Source organism: Barbus barbus, assembly GCF_936440315.1.
Source record: "Barbus barbus genome assembly, chromosome: 18".
Classification (NCBI taxonomy): domain Eukaryota; kingdom Metazoa; phylum Chordata; class Actinopteri; order Cypriniformes; family Cyprinidae; genus Barbus; species Barbus barbus.
Window position 1 is genome coordinate 14,770,414 of NC_136746.1, and position 18,788 is coordinate 14,789,201.

Consider the following 18,788-nt stretch of genomic DNA (forward strand, 5'->3'; position numbering starts at 1 on the left):
ATAATAAAACATTTCATACGGCCCTAAACGTGTCATTTTTGTTACACTTTTAATAAATTAAATGTTAAATTGTATAATTTTCATGATTTTAATGAATTAGACATGTTTTTAGATTAATAGCATTTAATTTGACCATTAAAAAAAAAGAGTCCAGAAAAATTAAAACGGAAAAAAACGGAATCCAGAAAAATTAAAATGGAAAAAATTGCATGTAGAAAAAAATAAAACGGAATTTGGGGAAAAATAAAACGGATTTCATAGGGCCCTATATCTGGAAATATTTTGGTTATGAAGCAAATGAGAATATCAACAAATAGAACTTTGGATTTTAATTAGTACATGTATTAGTAAACGTTAGTTTCAATTAACATTTAACTAAGATTAATAAAAGATTAATAAATAAATCAACAAATGCAGTACCTCAAGACATTTTTTTGTTCATGTAAAATATACCGCATGTTCTCGACTTGTTACATTTATCTTTAAATTAAAAAAATTACCCCCTTAATATTGTGGCAGTTTTTTTCACCGTGGTATCGAAAATGGTATCGAGTATCGATATTTTTCAAGGTATCGTATCGAAGTTAGAAATTCCAGTATCGTGACAACACTAATGCCAAGGTAAATACAGCTTTCCATTCTATGGCACCTTTAATGCATATATGAATTAGAGATTTGAGAGAGCATATCACGAATTGCCTTAAAATAGTCACAGTTCAGCAAAGTACGTATTTTGTAGGCATTTCTAAAATAATTCATGTTGCTAAATTTATCCATTTTCTTTATACAGACAGAGGGAGTGATCATTTTGTGAAATTTCCATTCATGCTGTAATAGTCGCGAAATGCTGAGTGGTGCATTAGTATGATAATTGGTATATAATGTTGAATATAACTGGAGAAAGCCAAGGACTGTACAGGAAACTGAAATGAATGGGAAGGAGAGACGTAGTGAGGGTAGAGTTGAGAGATTGCTCACTGTTGCGTCTGGGAATCCTCCAGTGCTGATAGCCATGCTTTGTTTAGTTTCTTTATCAATATTGAATTAGTCAGTGGAGAGTGGAACATGGCTCTCACTGGGACTTTGACACTGTGCAGAGGTTGCTTTGTGTGTATGAGGAGGAGAGATGGGATGAGTGCTGTTTAACTATACATGTTATTTTTGTGATTGTTTGGTTTAAATTATGTTGTTTTTTTTCACTTGGGTCAATGTTTGACCCTCTCTAACCTCAGGTTGTTGATAGTCCATGTCCGTGTTAGGAATGAGCAGAACTACACATTTCATTCAAATCAACCAAGTCATTGGGTTATCTGAATGCCTAGTCGACTAATCAGATCTGGTTTTAGGTTTACCTGATCTCTGACTTATTTCTTAGTGGGGGCATTTACAAACAACAGCTAAATTCAGAGGCATAGAACACAGTGGTCTTGAGTTGCATTAAAAAAAATCAGACTATTTTGAACTTTTACAGCGTTTTGTCTTGCAGCGCTCATGGCGGGATGCTCAAACCACGTGAGATGCAACACAACAACTGAAGACTTTTTTTGGCTGAAGTCATGGTGCTTTAAAGAGGATGAATTTAAAAATGCAACACTTTCTGAGAGGGTTTTACAATTCAACAATGCACCACACAGTCAGAATGGTAATTAAATCATTGGCATTAAATGTATCACAAATAAGAATCGAAATAAACCAATCAACTAGTTGTTAGATGATTAGTCAACATTGTGACCCATCTCTACTCCCATGTGCAGGCGTGTTGTTAGTCGACATCCTGCTTAAGATTTCCTCTGTTAGTCCTCTGAGAGATCTTCTGCGTCTTTCTGAGATCCATTAAACATTAAACTCTCAATTTGCATCAGCAAGAACAAAGGCTCCTTCCTGTGTACTTCCTCTGTTGTCTTTTCTGCCCGCACTCCTCTCGCTCTCTATCTCTCTCTCCACGTGTCCTTGTTTTCTCTCTCTCGGCCTCCTGTCGCGCATTACCAGCCAAAGAATAAAGCTCCAGCACAAATACACTCACAGACAGCAGATGCATGCTGGCTGTTGTGAAGATCACCATGAGGTCTCTGTGTTTGGAAGCCAGATCTTTCACTCTTCATAATATTAATTATGCATTTCTTCTTGGGTCCAGCGTATGTTGGAGACAAGTGTGTCACTTAGCACTTGCTGTGTTTATGTGTGTGGTTATGAGTCAGGATGGTAGACTAGCTACCAGCTGTCTAACAACCAGCTAGTTGATTAGGGAAGATGATGATGTTATGCTTTTGAAGCAAAGATTTGGAATTTGCAACATCTCAGTGAATGTTTTAGTATGCTGTGCTTTTACTGTCTCCGAAAAGTTGCAAGTATCAATTGATTGTCCTTAAAGTACCGTTTCCACAGCCGTCAAAGCACCGCTTGTGTACAAATTCACCACCTTCAACAGATTTAAAATGATCTCTATCAGACCTCAGATCACCTGCTGTGAGCAATGGTCTGATATTATGCAGAATCCACAGGTGTTTTGGAGAAATTAAAGGACAGTATTGCTGATTCTCTCTCATGGTGTGGCACTTGCTCTCGTGTGTTTGTCAGAACACATTTTATCCCAAAACCAAATGGAAAAAAATTAGAAATATTTTTTTCATAAAGAAAATTCAGTCCACTGTTATTCCCCAAATTAATTTTATTTTTTATTTATTTTTATTTATTTGTTTTTGTTATCTTTTGTTTACAGCTATTTAACTTTATCCTGTTAATTTTCATTACTATGTGTATGTTTTTTACCATTATTAAATTCATATTCTCACTGTATTAGTTTAAAAATTACTCTTGAGATATATATATATATTGTGCACCCACATTATGCTCTAATATTTGAGCTTGGGGTTTTTTGAATTGCACATTGAAGAATATGATGTTTTATGAAATTTATAGTTTTGTGAAATGTAAGGTTAGTTATTCAGCCTACAAGTGCTGTGCTTAGCATCCATAAATCCCAAAGAAATGCATCTGTTCAGAGTCTGGTGGACATGGCAGTCTGTTTTATGCATGACTTTTCTAGTACAGACTTGTCAAGTAGCCATTAAGCCAGTCCACCGAGTAGTTGATTAAAGTATGTATGCGCATGTCTCATCCACCCTTTGCCTTTGGCTAGCTTTAATATCTGAGATCAAATCTCCCATTAGAGAGTCACTAAAAGACTTTACCTTCACCTCTGTAGGTGTTTTTTCCCTGAATCTGTCTCCTGTCTGTGTTTTGAGTGTAAGTGCAAGTGTGATAGACTGTAATTGGTCAAGGGATGTGTTCTTATCTGTACATGGTTTGTCAATACATGTACATCAACACACACAAAGCACATCAGTGATGTTCAGCTCATAGTCTAGGAGAGAAGAGTGGACCGTCTGAGATCGAGACACCTCACAAATGAGAGAGTGCAAATATTGACTGCAAAAGTGACGCAACTGCGCAGGAGTCATCTATCAAACCCTCACCGCATGTCCTCTCTATCCTCATTACAGGTGTCTGAACACACGCTGAGATTCACACAATTCCACCCAGGACAAATCAACTAATGCACTGACTGATTTATCAAGACCAGCTGCAGCTGCAAGAAGTAAGTGTTGTTTTTGTTGCTTGTATTTTAAATGCTCACTGAAAAAAATCCTGAATTTGTCAATCAGCTGTTGTTAATTGGCCTGCATTTATTTATTTTTTTAAAGCATTAATTTATTCATTCTTTCATTATTTAATTCGTTCTTTTTTCTTAAATGGGATGGTTTCCAAGACTTAACAATACACACGTGATGATGAGAATTTGGTTTTCTGTGATATATTGAGCATTGTTGCAAATTCTGCTGATAAAATGTCAGATGGTAAAATTATGTATAATATTAAATGGGTATTTCATGATAATTTGTTAAAGGTAAAGTTTAAAATGAAGTTAAAATGGTTTGAAAATTATACATAAATCACCATATGGAAACTACTTTGAGTAAAAATGTTTGTGTATTTTAAGATGAAAAATTTAATTATAATAGAATTTCCAGCTTTTTTTTTTCTTTTAAAATGTTGATCTGCCAGAATTTTTCTTTTTTCTTTTGTGCCATTGTTTCACTTTTATCTCAATCCTTTAAACTTAAGCTGCTTTTCCTCTTATTATACAGTGCAAATCTAATGGAGAAGTAATAGTGTGAACCTTGTACATCACTCATTTTTATCTAATTTATCATCATTATTCATTAGCACCCCATATCAAAACTATCTTCACCTCTCACTTCCGAGCACTTGTCGGCATGGTAACACAGTCTTAATTCCACTACAGTGAATAAAACTCACTCAAGTGTTTTCTGTCAGTCCTGCAGAGCAGCTATCCAAACCTCACTGTGACTGATCCACCCAAACGCTTCATGCTTACTCGGAGGGCACAAAAAGTCACATTTCACTTAGCCAAGCTAGGCTTTTCTTGGAATCCACTTAGTATGCGCATGTTTGAATTGTGTATTGAGCCTTATTGCACCTCTTGAGCTGGTCAAATTTAAATGTAATTGACCCCACAGCCAAGAGGAGCTGTTATGTGTCTCCCTCAAGCGAATGCTGCCGAAAGCACCCAGGGCAGGTTATGGGCCAGGCCTCCATAGAGAATACAAGCTCTCTAGGTCTTTGATGTCTTCCTCTCCCACATCGCTGTCGGTGTGAATATGCACCCGGGGTCCCGTTAACACTCACCTATGAAGACGCTGGATTCTTCTTTTTATAAGAGACCATGAGTGCAGGGAGATTATCTGATGCCTGTCTAAAACTTTCTTGATTTGATATTGTTTGCTCAGTTGAGATTGCATCAGTGTGCGTATTTGTCGAACTTTGTCATCATCTGCCTCTCTGTTCCTAGTTCTTAAATCAATCTGCTTCATTTTTTTTGAATGTATCACTAACAGCTTGTGGGTATTAACTTTGGATCTTGAATAATGAGAATGACTTGGCACAGTAAAAAAGACTTTATGTAACTGTATGAAAAGACACTGAGAGCTGCCTTCTGTTGTTTGTCTTATACTTACAGGCTCTTTGTCTATACTATGAGTTATGCCAATAACCCAACTATTGAATGGGGTATAAAAGAATTGATTGAAGCTGAATGGCATTGATTGGAGAGCTGGCAGAGAGAGATGAGAGCATTGCTGTATAGAATCAGGTGTATTGTGCAACGGGTGCTCGATGTGCTCCTTCCTCGTCCCTCTCTGAACTCTGCTCAAACAGAATATGAGCTGAATTGCTGAGCGCAGCTCTGTCACAGTAATGACCCAGGCCGTCATGATCGATGACTCTCTTTGCCAATTGGAGAGCTGTCATTTTTTTCCCTCCCCTGGCGCTGATTTGATTTAAGTTTAGACTGTAGAAAATGAGTCTCAGAGAATGAGGGGAGTTTTATTTCATTGCGATGTAAAACTGGGTAAAAATACATATGTTCTAACTAAATACATTCTTCATTTAAATTATGTGATCTGATATTGATTCTTAATATCCCCAGATGCCTTTTTTACAGTAAATGCATAAAATGTTTTATTTTTTCACTACTTCATAGTGAATCTAAAAATAATTAGGCACATTTCAGTAATGAATAAGATGGGTATTGTTGCTTATCGTTTTTCATTACGGTTTATTGTTGGTGAGTAACTCTATGCAGTGATACTTTAGCCAAATTAACTGTCAGCTTGCACCAATTATGAAATTGGCTGCTTGTCGTCAAAAGCATTTTTATAATACAATTTCCTGTTTCAGCAGCTATTATTATTAAAGGGATAGTTCACCCAAAAATTAGACTTATGTCATTAATTGCTCACCTTCATGTCGTTCCAAACCCATAAGACCTTTGTTCATCTTCGGAACACTAATTAATATATTTTTGATGAAATCTAAGAACTTTCTGACCCTGCATAGAAAGCAATGCAACTACCACATTCAAGGCCCAGAAAGGTAGTAAGGGCATTGTTAAAATAGTTTGTGACATGTTGCATTTGAGTTTTCATTTACCAAATTTGATTTGCTTTATATGTGCGTTGATCAATGTTTATATGTGAATAAAAGCATAAATTAAATCTGTTAATCTTTTTTTATGAAGTTTGAAGCATTTTGGTGGAATGTACTTTCAATGGAGAGACAAAAATCTCTCAGATTTCATTTCGTGTTTCAAAGATCAACAAATATCTTATGGGTTTGAAACAACATGAGGATGAGTAATAGTTGGCAATTTCTTTTTTGAGTGAACTTGCTCTTTAATTTTTACACCATTAAAAAATAGTTGCAGGAAAAAGTATGTGACCACCTACAAGCTCATCTCGTTGCTTGGTCTCCAGGTTAGCTGACTCCAATTAGCTTTCAGAAACGTCATTAGCCTAGAGATTTCACATACTGTACTTGCACCCAGTCCTGTGAATGTGTACACAGTGTGCTTTATTAAATCAGTATATGCAGACTGGTTTTTAATTGTTTAATTGAAGATCAGATCAAAGGTGACGACCAGTTTATGCAGAAATACCCCTGAGCTACATCTGCATATCCCTACTGTAGAGATGCTCATAGAAATTCTCTCTGTTTATGTAGTGATTTTGCTGATTGTGTTGCCTGTGTGTGGGTGTACAGATATGGGTGTGAATGCAGACATACTCTTGCGAGTGGGCATGTTAGTGTACTTGAATGATTGTCTTTATTCTGCGATCTCTGTATTCTGAGTGTTAAAGAGAGAGAGAGAGAGTATAAATGCTTCAGTGTCCTGCTCTGTGAAGCTGCACAGTGACAATGCTCAGCAAAAACCTCCTGCTCTGTGTGTCCGTATATGTGTGTGTGGTCCCAGTAGTACCATCAGCTCTGCCAGGAAGAGAACCGTGGCCCCTGAACCTTGCCCCCGCCCCCCTGTCTCCTCTACTGTCCTCCTTCCTGCTCTGTGCCAATTAAGCGAGCACCTTACCAATTCGGCATGCCTCCTCACCTAGACGTTGACACCCAGCGCGAAGGAGAGACGTTACCTCATATTGAGGGCTCGGTCAGCAAGATGTTGCTCTAAAGGTTCATTACAGATTTTGATTTGTCTAATTCAGACCTCCCTGTAAGGAAAGATTCATTATTCCAAGTGGTCTTGCATGAACATCCCCTCGATTGTATAACGTTGTCTGCCTTATTTGTGCGGTGGAGAGAAAGAGACTTGTGTTTAAAGGCAAGTTTGTGCTTGTGGGGTCCTCCAGGACTTTTGTGTTGCACGGTGGGATTGATCATGGCATGAATGGAGGATACTGGCAAGCGTCTTCCTCAGACAGATACAAAGTGAAAAGATAACTGCAGAGGTTGTGCCAGAGAAATTTTAATTGAAGCAAAGAGGCATTCCGGTTTTTGTTGTGGATGTGGGAGGGCCCTAAACCCCAGCCAGGAAAATAGAATGACAATGCGGAGTAGAGAAAGAAAGTAAGGTCACTCTCAGATACACACGTACACACCCGGTTGTTTTTTCTCACGCCTACTCACACAAATGAAGAGTTCATAGAGTCGGCGTTTGTCGCAGATTGGCCAGCTGTGACAGCATGGCTTCGTGTTGAAGCCAAAGGGAGCTGTGAGTTTCAAACCACATTTTTTTGGTTGCACTGTATAACTGAAGCACCTTGGGTAGAGGATGTGGGCGGTTTGTGGATGTGTAACTTGACAGCGAGAGTGGATCTATTGTCAGTTGTCATTTTGCCTCTCTCGATGTCTTTGCACAGTGTGACCAATTAGAAAGCTCTAAATACCCATTTCACGATGACACTTGGTGACAGGAGCAGCCCGTGATTGGCCACTGTGACATCTTGCTCCGAATATATATTGATTTTTAGCCTTCCCTTCTCCTTTTATATACTTAACACACACACAAACTCTGAGACACACCCATCTCTCTGCACAGTCACTGCTTTCTGTCTTTACACAGCAGCAGTTGTCGGGCCTGCCTGGAGCAATAAATTCAGTTTTCATATGCATACGTTATGTGAATGCATTATTGCATGTTTTATAAAAGAGTGACAGCATTGTATGACCACAAAACAACTTTAAATAAAGAGTCACAGTCTAACTTTAAAAGAGAATTTAATTGGTATGTCTTGGATGAACAGAAACAGCGTTTCCACCACATCTTAGAAAGGATGAATGCAGTAGGCCGATATGCCAATAAGAATAAAACATTTAATTATTAAAGATGCTATGCAAAGTATTTATTTTTATTTACGCACTATTCAAGGTTATAGCAAGATAGAGGAGTGGATTAACTATGTACATATGCATCAGATAAGCCATTGTTTCACTGTTTTGTTTTCAGTAGCATGTGTATATATTGTGGCGGGAGGAGCCAACGACAGACACAGTGGGCGTGGCGTCAAGCCTCGGAGAGGTTTTTATTAAACAATATATTAAAATAAAGTGTCCAAAAGGGGGAAAAGTGTCCAAAATAAACAGGGATCTGGTGTCCTCGTCGTGCTGCGGGGCTGTGTAGGAGGGCAGTGTTCAGGAGGGAAGGGGCGGAGTCCGGTGGCCGCACGCGCTCCCCTCTCGGGGCCGGGAGCGAGTGGCGGCGGCGTCTCTGGCGCGGCTTCGTCCATCTTCGGGCATCCCGGCGCTTCTGGGGGATTCGGCGGCCCGGCATCCTGGCCCGTCAGCCGCCTAACGGGTGCGGCAGTCCTCCTCGACGCTCCCTTCCTGGACCCACGAGGACACCAGCGTGCATGCACGGGGGAGAGACCGGTCTCCCGAGGAGAGGCGCGTTCGGCATTTAACGGCGGCGGTGATGAGGCTCTATTCACGTCAGGTGCGCCTCATCACACGCCGCCAGCCCTGGCTGTTTCAGCGCCCCTCCTCTCTCACACATCCACTCCTGTCGGGAGCCTGGTGAAGGGCGGCGAATATGGGACGGGGTGGTGATGATGGACAGGGGGGAGGCAGCCGACTCGTCACAATATATATATTTTTTTTTATTATAAACCTCTTACAAAGCACAAAAAATATGAACTCAGATCATAGGGTGGTATCATGTTTTATCAGTATGTGAAGACTCATTGGCCACTCAATGAAAGCAACACTAAAGTCCTCATGTAACTTGAAATAAGCATGCTCTGTATTTTATTGCATTGATCAAGTGTGTTCACACCATGGCTGGTTGCATTTTTAATACAGTATTTCCGGTTAAAAATTGTAATTGTAAAGGCACTGCCAAGTCCCTGGGTTCTTGTCTATTTAGTTGCACTCTGTCTAGTTGTGGAAACCCATTTTGTGTGTGTGTGTTTTTGATTGTGTTTAGCGCTGTTTCTTCCATCCCAGCCTGAAAGGCACCTTGTGCAGTGTTGGAGCAAATTTGATGAACCACAAGGTACTGGGAAAACTAGCTTTACCCAATCACATAACAAAACATGAGGCCACTTTTTGACACATTTGTGCACTTAATATTGGAGTCAGTAAAAATCCACCTCATGCATGATCAGGACCAGTTATTGTAGGGATGCATGATGTTATTACTAGAGATCGACCGATATATATCGATTTACCGATATTTTCCCCGATATTTAAGCATTTTTCCATAATCTGATATCGGTTTTGTAATATCGGATTCACCGATAAACACGTTTTGAGAATTGCGCGCAGAATCGCAAGTGCAGCGCATCTGAGGGGAATACGAGACAACAACAATGGCGTGCAGGTACTTGATTTGCTGTAGTTAGTAAACTATTTAATATTACAGTCATTAATGCACATATTAGATGTATTACATAAATGCCTGATATATAGTTTATGCAACTTGGCTCTAAGAAATATGATAAATAAGATACTCTGTCAAGCCCTGTCCCTATAAAGATATAACTTTGCCTGAAATAACAGCCATGAATTAGTGCATGTTGGAAATAAAAGCACTGAATTTAATTCTCTCTGTGGTCTATTAGTCTCGTGAAGTCGGAGTCACGTCGATAATCCGTCAAGTCCTCTCCAAATAAAGACGTAACTTTGCATGAATTAAATAATACAGCCATGAATGATTGCATGTTGGAAAGAAAAGCATTGAATGTAATTCTCTCTCTGTTGTCTATATGCTCATCATTAGTCTAGTGAAGCCGCTTTCATATTGCAGTTCACTCAGCGGTTGATGCTCAAGAAATGCGCAGCACGGCAACCGCATGTAACTTTTAACAAGATTCACTTTTTTGAAGCACCCTAAATTGTATTAATACTTACTATATAACCATTATTTCATTTATAAATATCTAAATTAATACAACTCTATGGAAATTCTCTGCAATCGATCACAGTTTGAGTAGCCTATAGTTCTGTGTAAATGCATAGATAAACCGCACTGTCAGCAGCATAATTTAGAGCATGCCAGTTGAGAAATGCAATAAAATACAATGCTTGTTATATTCCCATATTCCAGAGAATATTATTCCGTGAATTAACATTATCCAGTGAATTATTCTTCATTCTTTAGCCTATTAAACAGCTTATAAACCTACTAAAACTGTTGTTAAAAATGAAGTTGATATGACTCCTGTCCTTTATTTATTTTCTCCATTTGAAAACATTAGACTTTCTATGTTCATTTTGCTTACTGCTAATATTAGTGTTGCTGCTAAAGCTTTTTATAAATAAAATGTTTTTTATTGTTGTAATACGAAGATTACATTTAACATGACAGGGCTGTAGACTGCGACCAAAATGGTAATTTTTTTGCGAGTTAAAATTTGACGTGGTCGCATTTTGTACGAGTGCCTGGTCTGCGCTGCTCCAAAGCGTCTGCTACATACAGCCGCAGCACATTATAGCAGGAGTCAGATTTCACTGATCACGTGAAGAGAGGTGCTTTCAGCGCGAGCGCTTCGTGGATAAAGCCTGGTTTATACATGCCGCGTCAGCACGAGCGCGAAGGTGCGCGTCGCGGATGGAGCGCAACGGAGGATTTTGTTTTCAAACTAAAGTAAAAGACCGCTTCTTAAAACAGAGAAGGTGAACATGGTGGTATTCTTGTAGAAGTCTTGTAAGTCCTGTCAGCTACAGCCAGTTTAGTTTTACTTTTCTTTTTGTTTTCATTTTTGTTTTGAGAAGCTTGTTATCTTTGCTGTTTACCTCACGTTATGCTATGGAGGCTTTCCTTAATTAATTAATTAAAAAAAAAAAAATTATATTTATTTGCTTCCTCAGAGTTTGCTAAACATTCTGTAATATACTCTGTATATAAGACAGCATGTGATGTGTCCTATGCCATGCCTCGTCTTATTCGTTTTTGTTAATAAATGTTATATAAGCTAGTTTGTCATTGTCAACGTACTGTTTTATTGTTGTTGCGCTTTTTAATTAAGAATAACAATGAATCCATCTTTTGTTTTAGTCTTAAAAATTGAAAGGTGTATAGATAAGCAAAACTGAAATGTGACACCAAGATCGCGAATTTGAAAGTGAAAGCGCATGAAAAAAGGAATTTCTGTTCACAAAATTTCAATCACAAATAATACAGATGAAAAAGAACAAGTTGAATTTTGAACACTTTCATTACCATATAACTATAAACTATGATAAAAGTTCATCAGCATGCGTTGATTAATCAAATGTGCAAAAATAAAAAACAAATTGCAACCAAATGATGTGCTCGTGCGACCAACTGAGAAAGTTAGTCGCAAAAGTGAGATCAGTGGGAAGAATGAGTCTAGAGCCCTGCATGAAAGACTGCTAATTCTCAAAACATTTTTTGTTAAGATGACTGAAAGGAGGAAAAACCAAAGTGAAGTATGGACTTACTTCACGCAGTCATTTATTTACTTTATAACAGTAAATAAATAGCGGTTCTGCATATCGGTTATCGGGCACATAAACGTGCAAATAATTGGTATTGGTATCGGTTGTAAAAAATCAATATCGGTCGATCACTTGTTATTACAACATAAGTTGTTTTTCCTATTTTTGGTCCTTAGTGAATGTTTAAATGTGCATTATTTTAGATTGTTGACATCATCTAATGTTACTTTAAATAAACACATTTAGCAAATGTCTAAACAAATATTACATTTTTCATGCTGTACAATTATAATGTTGTAATGCCTTTGGTTGTAGCATTTGAATGATCAACTAAAATTTTAATACTGGTGCATCTCTACATTATTGTTTTTATGACCATTAGTGTCATTTACCAAAACTCACACTCATGCATATTGTGTACAGTAGAAATTGAGTCCATACAGTCATCAATCCGAAACACTGACAGCGTGAGCCTTGGAGAACCCCAAAATGATCTATTAGCTATCTTCTTTTTGTGACCGTGTTTGCATAACGCTTTTGTAACCGAAGTAGGAAGGCAGTTATTTTATATGTCAGCCACCAGTAAGACCACCTGCCAGATTTCAGCTGAGTGCCACCATGATGATTGTAGGTAAGTGTGCTCCCTTCAGCAGAGCTCCTTCAGGGGCTGCCTTTTGATCAGAGCTTTATGTGAACTCTTCAGCAACCTTGCCTGCTCCCGCTCCAGGAGAATGGCCATTGCTAAGGGACATCGTGCCATCAAGCCTCCACCCCCTGCTGCCTCATCTGCACACCGCCAAACATCAGAAAGCATAAAGATAGGAGGAAATAGCATGCTGCTCTCAGGACTTTTCAAGATGACTGGTCTCCTCTGCTCTGAGATGTGCTTGGTTAAAAGCCACTTCACTCACATTTGAAGGTTATTCAAGATGTTCTCTAAGTTTCTGACTGGAAGTGGGAAGAGAGGAGCTTCTTTTGAGTGTGTTTTGATGCCACTGTTTCACTTCGTACTAGACAGAAGAGTTTCTGGGAAAGACAACAGCAAGTCTTCCGCTTTTATTTTAGGCAAGTACATTTTGGTAATGGGAAGTAAACAAGTTCTCTTTGCATAACAGACCAGACATTAAGTTAAAGAACAATCTGAGAGTTAATGGTACATGCCAACAACAGCAATTATGTTGCTGCCAGGACGCATTGCTTTGAGCAACAAGGTGAGGTGCATTAGCTAGTTTGTGCAATAGATTGTGGCAAATTTTCTTGCTGCTTTGTCTCATTACACTTTTTTTCAACAAAATCTTACTTTGCAAGAATACTGCACAGTGTTATTGCATTACAAGTTACACATTAGAATGCTAATGGGGCCAAATTGTCTGATGGACAGAGCGTTTAGATTATTGAAGGAATGTTTTGGCAGGATCTCTGTATATAAAAAGTATATAACACATGCATATAAAAAACTGCTCTGCTTGACTTGGTGCTGAAGGCCATCTTCACAAGAGTTCTCTGAAGTATGACAGCCTGTAAATGGAATTTTGGACCCCTGTTGTAAATTTTTCTGTGTCCCACGTTGACCTCTAACTGGTCAGAAGAATAAGTGTGTAGGTTCTGTGTAAGGACGTGAGGTCACAGTCTACATCTGCGATCTCTCTCTCTCTCTCTCTCTCTCTCTCTCTCTCTCTCTCTCTCTCTCTCTCTCTCTCTCTCTCTCCCTCTCTCTCCCTCTCCCTCTCCTAGATCTGCCACCAGGCCTGTGCTCACAGGTCAAAACTCAGGATGGGTTTCCTCTCCCTCACGTTTAACACGCTGTACTCCAAAGACTAGTGCTGTCTAAATACTTGTAAATGCTGAACAAAATCATGCATGCCAGTAATACCACGCACACTTACTGTTATTATGATTATTTATTAGGTTTTCTCATAGTATATGTACTAAATACCCAGTTTATACAGGTACATTGGGGTTTGAGTCCACATTGCAAATCTGGGATTTAAGTAAAGCTGAAAATAACAAGTCTGATCACTTAAAAATAAAGCCATAATTATGATTGACTATTGATACTTCATTAATCCCAAAGGAAATTCAAGGCATCTTATTAAACTTTCAAGCATTTATGACATTGCAGATTTGGCCAATTTGTGACATTGATGAAGTGAAAAGGCCAGATGCAAATATTAATAATTTACACACTATGATGCTGCAACTAGGGATGCATCGATCCGATACTCAGGATCGGTATCGGCTCCGATACGGTCATTTTCTGCAGATCGGGTATCGGTCAGGTGAGACCGATCCAAATCCGATATTGTGCGTATACTATTCTGTTATTGTTGAGCCCCTCGAAAGACACAAAAACATTATAAAGCACCATAAAGTTTTCGTATACTATATTTCAAGTGTTCTGAAGCTGTTCCATAGTTTAATCTGAGGTACAGATGAATATTTAAGTCTTTAAATTCAAGTTCAGGTAAACTCTTCTCTCCGCTGAGGCTGTCTGTCATCCTCCATTCAGCATGCGTGTCACGTTCGGCTACTACAGTAAAACTATCTTCAAGAGCACACAGTGACTGTGGTTTAAAACTCAATGTGTTGTACAATAATTACAATATAGATACACAAGAAAGAAACACAATCAATAATCACTTAGAAACAATAAAAACAGGATAAATTAAATTTTAAAAGCCAAGACAAACAGATGAGTTTTGAGAGCAGATTTAAACTCCGATAAAGTGGAAGCCATTTTAATTTGGGTCGGGAGATTATTCCAGAGAGTGGGGTCAGCCACTTCAAAGGCTCTATTTCCCTTTTTTTTTCAAGTGGGTTCTGGGAATCTGAAGGAGGAATTTGTTTCCCGATCTAAATCCTCGTCTAAGTCCTCGCTTAGGAGTGTACGGGTGGAGTAAGTCCATCAGATAAGATGGTGCAAGATTATTTAAAGATTTGTAGACAAGTAATATAATTTTATATTCAATTCTATACTGAACAGGTAACCAATGTACTTTGAACTTTTCTATGCAGACTCTGAGGGCTGCGCAGCCTGCGCGCTGTGACTCCGTCTTGTTTCAAGCGCATCATTCTGCGCACGGGATGCGCATAAGCGCTTTGTGCGGCTCTGTATTGGAGCCTTTTGTATTATAATACTTTTGCGTAATGAAAGATTGTTAATAGTCTTTCTTGTTCTGTCCTATCTATCATATGTTGCTGCCTTCATTACTGTGCTATAGATTTTATGTCTTAATTTTATAGTAGGCTATATATTTATATATAAATATATTTGCTTGTTTTTTCATAAATGTATTTTACAACAATACAAAGAGCAATGTGTAACATTTTACCAGATTTAGTCGTACGCTAATTCACTTTTATTTGTAAATAAAAATGTTTCACTAGATTTTATAAAATTGTGCACCCATGATTTTTCTAGATTAGCCTATCTTTTGCTGCTGAATTATCCACTAACCTTGTTTATAGGGAAGTCGTGGCCTAATGGTTAGAGAGTCGGACTCGTAGTCGAAAGGTTGCGGGTTCGAGTCCCCGGCCGGCAGGGATTGTAGGTGGGGGGAGTGAATGTCCAGCGCTCTCTCCACCCTCAATACCACGACTGAGGTGCCCTTGAGCAAGGCACCGAACCCCCAACTGCTCCCCGGGCGCCGCAGCATAAATAGCTGCCCACTGCTCCGGGTGTGTGCTCACGGTGTGTGTGTGTGTGTGTGTGTGTGTTCACTACTCACTGCTGTGTGTGTGCACTTGGATGGGTTAAACGCAGAGCACCAATTTCGAGTATAGGTCACCATACTTGACAATACGTCACGACTTTACTTACTTACTTTATAATGGTATTTTTGTAATAGATTGATTATAGATTTTTTCATTTGTTATTTTTCATTAAAATGAAGTTATCTATATGTAATAACACTATTTGTTATTACAAATAGTTAAACACTATTTGTGTTTAAAACAAAAATGAGTGATTATCGGGTCAACACAGAAGTATAGAAAATCTACATTGATTTAAAAAAAAAAAATGCGCTGGTATAGGCAGATACTCAGAATTTTCGGTATCGGTTCGGTTCTGAAAAAATGGTATCGTTGCATCCCTAGCTGCAACCTTAAAACATCTTAATAAATGTATTGAGCTATATTGAGCTCTGTAGCTGTTAGTCTGGCAGATGCAGTTGAAATAGTCTATTCTATCATGCCTGTAACACGTTCAACCTTGACATTGCCACTCTTCTGGTTTGATTAAGAGCTAAGCTTTGACCAGCACACTCAGAGCTCTGTGTTCCCATATGAGAGGCAGGCAAGACAGTTCAATTCTGTAAACCGTAATCAACTCTCTTTCTATCCTCCTACGCTCATTCTTCACTTCCTAATGATGCTGCACAGCTCAGCCAATCACTCTCTTCCAGTCTCTGTCGTATTTTCTTAGTTAAATCCCCTTTACACCAAGAATGATAGCTATCAAGAGCTATAATGTGTGCTGCAGTTATGCTATCTGTAGCTATAAATGCTTGAGCTCTTTAAAGCAGATTGGATTCTGATTAGCTGTCAATGATTTTATAGTTCATCAGCTGAACAAAAAAACATTTTGAAAGTGATTTCAGCTATATTGTTCCTGTGTCTTTATCATTATAGCTGTGCTATTCTTTTAAATATTTTTAGAACTATTGTTTGTTATTGTCTTTGGTTTTCGAACAGGCATTTTGTCCATGTCGAAATCAGTCTTTTAAGCGTGTTCACACTAATAGCAATTTGCAGTGACTAAGAGATCGTGAGACATTCCTTTTTAATGGGAGTTTTTGATTTTGCCATCTTGATAGCTATGGTTATAGCATTCAATTAGGAATGCCTACTAGTACTCTTCTGTACTGCCACCAGACATTAAATGGCGATTACACCTTTTCATACCATACAGGAACTTGTCTTGAATCTTTTGAGATTAGGAAGGGCTGGGGGTCATCCAGCGGACGGGGTAAGATAGACAGGTGGTCAGATTTCTCCATTCCGCCTTCAGAGCAGGCACGTGTCCCCCATCCCACACATGCACACACGGTGGGTGGCCAGCTTTGCTCACCTCTGCAGCATGCAGGAGCTGGAAGTTTTTTCTCTAAACAGCCATGTGTGGTGCTCCGCAGCCTCTCCTGAGCTTGATTCTTGTCGCTGCAGCTTTCCTGCTTTCTCAGCTGGATCAGGCCCCAACCCTCTGAATATCTCCACACCAAAATCTTGACCAACTGAAATATACTCGCAATTACCAGCTCGGTCACAATGCAGTTAGCATGTGGCAACTAAGCCTGCGCATTCTCTTTTACTCACTCACATACTCTGACATCGATCACACGCTCTTCTGCATTGTGGCGACGCTCCAGAGCTTGGATTAGCAGGGATGATAGGTATGACATTCTCACCGACAATGTAAATATTTTGACACGGCCTTCCCGATGCCAGTGGGCACATCGTGGCTGCCACCTGTGAGAGAATGAGGGAGAGGCGTGTCTGACTGACTGCCCACTGCAGAACACTCTCATGACGAATAGACCTTCTAATGAGGTGCCATTTTTAATCGTTAAATATTTATTCTGCGTTAATGAGAAAGATTAGCCCTCAATACTTTTTAACGTGGGAATCTGCTAATAGAAGTCCTGTTTTTTACCCTTTTCCTCTCTCGGTAATGAAACGTTTTATCTGCTTCCCTCCAGCCATTTCACCGTTGCAATCCTTGTTGTCATTCCTAACAAGATCTGGGCTCTCAAAGTCATTTGATGTTAATTTAAATTAGTGTGTCAGTAAGTGATGAGTGGGATTTTTCTGGTCATACTTTGAGTCCTGAATGTCAGACGTGTGTGGCCTCTCCTGGGGAGTTGTTTCCTCAGCTGTCATGAGGCTTGTGCGGCATTCAGAATTGAATTAATGTCTTTCAAATTCCAAATCAGTTCTTGATTTTGAATAGAGTTGCTTTTTGAATGCAAGTAGGTAAAATTAAAGTCAGTTGAAATTCAGTAGGGATTCTTAAAATGTGTATTTTTAACTAGAAAAGATTTGTCAGGACAAGCTTTCAATGTTACCTTGAGGGATGGAGAGATTTTAAAGATTTTTTCTTAAAGTTTGAAGGTTCTTTGGCCGTAACCACAGGCAGATAGATAGACAAATACAAATTACAACTCGTGTATTAAAAGGAAGACAATTCTTCAACTGACCTTACAACAGATAAATGACTGATAAATAACCTCCTGTTTTGCTAAATTCTTAATATTATGGTAAAAAGATGATGTTGTGGTACATGTAATTGGGATACTAGGTATCCAGAGAGGGTAGTAAATGGAGTTCCATTCCTTCAGTTCCTGAAACCAGCAAGTAATCATGAACAACTAAAAATGCACGTTTTGAATGATCGTCAAAAAGCAAAACATTTCTGGGAAAAGGAATGGTAGAAAACTGTTTGATGGATATTTTTAAAAAGAGGAATAATAGATTTAAATAACGCTTGTCATTGATGTCATTGAATGTCAATCTTGACATTGTTCTCCCACATTTCCTTTTGTGCATTAATACAAATACTGTTAAATGTGCATTCCTTTAGAAAAAGAAAAAGAAAAAAGCCTAATAATTTACCCATTTGCATCTGCAGAAAGCATGCATCACACATTTTTCTTTTGTGTTAATGTTAATATTTATGTCGACTGTTCGACTTCTTGGGTACATATCCCCTTGTAATTTCACCATTTTTTTCATGATCTACTTTTATGTTTAGTGTTGCAACATAACAGTCTGATACAAAATCTTGTGCTATCTGTTTTGATAAACTGCATCTAAAGTCATTTATTCTAAAATCATCAGGTACATCAGCGAGACTCGCAAAGTAATTTTCTTTGACGAGTATACACAGAGTATCCACCCTTGAAAAGAGGTGGGCATGGTTAAGCAATCGCTTTTGTAATGTCAATGCTGATTTTATTCACAACACTGGCTGTCACCAAAATACATCCCATCCTATCCTAATATGGCAACTCTCACAAAAACTA

At 38.7% G+C, this 18,788-nt stretch overlaps 1 protein-coding gene across 2 annotated transcripts in view; it reads left to right on the forward strand.

The window, feature by feature from the left end:
- Positions 1–18,788, forward strand: part of LOC306884342 (bifunctional heparan sulfate N-deacetylase/N-sulfotransferase 2-like) — a 130,260-nt gene that overhangs the window by 90,358 nt on the left and 21,114 nt on the right. For both annotated transcript variants that reach the window (XM_079440124.1, XM_079440123.1), the window contains one exon: positions 3,504–3,598. The gene's annotated coding sequence lies outside the window, so the exon portion shown is untranslated. The remainder of the gene's footprint in view (positions 1–3,503; positions 3,599–18,788) is intronic.